Source organism: Equus asinus, unplaced genomic scaffold (assembly GCF_041296235.1).
Source record: "Equus asinus isolate D_3611 breed Donkey unplaced genomic scaffold, EquAss-T2T_v2 contig_140, whole genome shotgun sequence".
Lineage (NCBI taxonomy): Eukaryota > Metazoa > Chordata > Mammalia > Perissodactyla > Equidae > Equus > Equus asinus.
The window spans coordinates 1-2500 of NW_027224784.1; positions in this window are offsets into that span (position 1 = coordinate 1).

Below are 2500 nucleotides of genomic sequence, written 5' to 3' on the forward strand. Positions count from 1 at the left end.
CCTGGAGGAAGGGGCCAGGGTGTGAGGGAGAGAGGCCTGTTCCTCTTCCCCTGTCGGTCCCAAGTCAGGGGCCCAAAGGAGGAAAGCTGTCCGTTCCTTTCCGACTCGGACGGTTCGGGCGGAACCGACCGATCCCCGCGGCGGCGCAGTCGGGGCTTTCTGGACCAGAACCCCTCTCTCTGTCGCCTTTCGACCACACGCACGCTTTAGAGGCCAAGGGAAAATGGATCGGGTCTCTCTGTCTCTCTCCCTAGAAAACAAGGGGCCGGGGGCCGAGCCCGTGGACGAACGGTCAAGTAGCGCCCCCCACCCCGGCCCCCGGCTTCGACGGCCCAGGTTTTCACCGGTTCGGATCCTGGGCGCAGCCCCAGACCCAGCATCGCCCTTCAAGCCACGCCGAGGCGGCGTCCCACATAGCAGAAACGCGAAAGACCTACCACTGGAACCTACAACTATGGACGGGACGGGACGGGACGGGGCGGGGCGGGGCGGGGCGGGGCGGGGGTGGGGGGGCGGCTTTGGGGAGCAGGAAGAAAGAAAAAATAAAAGAAACACAAGGACGGTCATCGCGATAGTTCTTTCCACTTCCATCCATATGTTAACAGGACCCAAGTTTCCCGACCTCCATTTGGATGTATGTTAACTAAATGGAGAAGCTATTCAAAGGACTCCTCTAAAGAAGTCCACGTTCTTCTTTCTAAATGATAATGAAAATCATTGTCACCACCGCTCTTCCGACCCTCCATGTCCAGACGGCCTCCCGCCCCTCCCCTATCCCCAACTCCCGCCCCGCCCCGCGCCGACCCCCGACCCCGGCATTCTCCACGCCCACCTTTCCCTCTCCACTCCTACCCCCCCCCGTCCCCCGCCGCCCGGGACACCGCACCCCGCGCCCCCCCCCCCCAATCCAGGCCGGGCCACCTGGTCGACCTCCTCGAACACTATATAAGAGGATGCCGGGCAGCAGGTGGCGCCCGACAAGCGGCCTCCTCACCGGCCGGACGGATCAGCCTCGCGGGGGCGGGCGATGGGGAGGCGTTCGTCCAGGTCAGGTCAGGTCGGGGGAGGGAGGATGCCGCGCCGGCCGGCCTGGTGCGTGGCCTGGTCCCGATCCACCCCGCGTCTCGTTTCTCGGGCCGGGACGAGTACAGGCGGGGAGGCCGACTCGGTCACGGAAAGCGGCCTTGGGGAGGTTTTGGCGAACGTCCCTGTCCCGGGGCCGTCTGCCGACTAGGGGACGGAGTCCTCCTCCATGCTCCTTCTCGCCCCGAGTCGGGCGGGTTGTGGGTCGCGCGGTCGACTTGGCCATTTCCCCGGAGGCATCCTGCCTGCCGGGGCTCCCTCCCTCGGGCCGGTGCGAGCGGTCCTCGGGCGGCCCGGGAATTTGGGCCGCAGCGAACGAACGAACGAAGCCCGTCCCTCCTGCGTCGGCACCGATGAGACACAGCCCTGGTGGATGGAGCCGCTTTCCTCGGGTTTCCTTTTGCTTTCGGCCGCTGCTGCCACCAAACCTCCCTAAACGATAGGAATGAAAACGGGAACCGTTGGCATAATAAAAGCGTTTTGGTTGGCGTGTTTCTTGGCTTTTGGGGACTCGAGAGGTATGATGGATGATCTCCGATTGACGTTGGGAAGGTCTATTTCATCCCAGTCGCACGAACCCCGAAAACGTGGCGGCTGGACGAGGGAGGGAGGGAGGGAGGGAGGCCAACCACGGGATTTCCGCACGACCAGCTGATGGACACGAGCGCCCCGTGAGCCGGGCGGAGGGCAGCCGCCCGGGTCTCGCAGCTACGTGCCCGCGGAACCCTCGGGACTGCGAGAAGCCGGAGCGACCCGCAGCCATGTGGCGCTCGGCGCGGACATCTGGTCGACCCGCGCGCCACGGGACCCGGGGCCCGAGTCCGGGCCGGGCCGCCGGTCGACCCGGCAGGGCGGCTGCCCCGGGGGCCTCGCGGCTGCTCGTCCGCAGCCTCCAGGGAGCCCTCGGGGCTCCGAGAAGGCCGAGCGCCCCGCGGCCCCACGGCCCCGCGGCGCTCGGCGCGGACATCTGGTCGACCCGCGCGCCGCCGGACCCCGTGGCTACGAGTCCGCGGGGCCTTCGGAGCCGACAGAGGGCCGGGAGCGCACCCAGAGCACCCAGAGACCCGGGACCCGGCCCCGAGCGCCGCGGACATCTGGTCGACCCGCGCGCCCCGGTCCGGGGACCAAGTCCGGGCCGGACAGCTGGTCGACCCGGCAGGGCGGCGGCCCCGGCGGCCTCCAGGGAGCCCTCGGGGCTCCGAGAAGGCCGAGCGCCCCGCGGCCCCGCGGCCCCGCGGCCCCGCGGGGCGCTCGGTGCGGACATCTGGTCGACCCGCCCACCCCCCCCCCCCCCCCCCCCCGAGACCCGAGACCCGAGACCCGGGGGCCGGGTCGCCGGTCGACCCGGCAGGGCGGCGGCCCCAGCGGCCTCGCCGCTGCTCGTCCGCCGGGTCGCCGGAGCCCTCGAGCCTCCGAG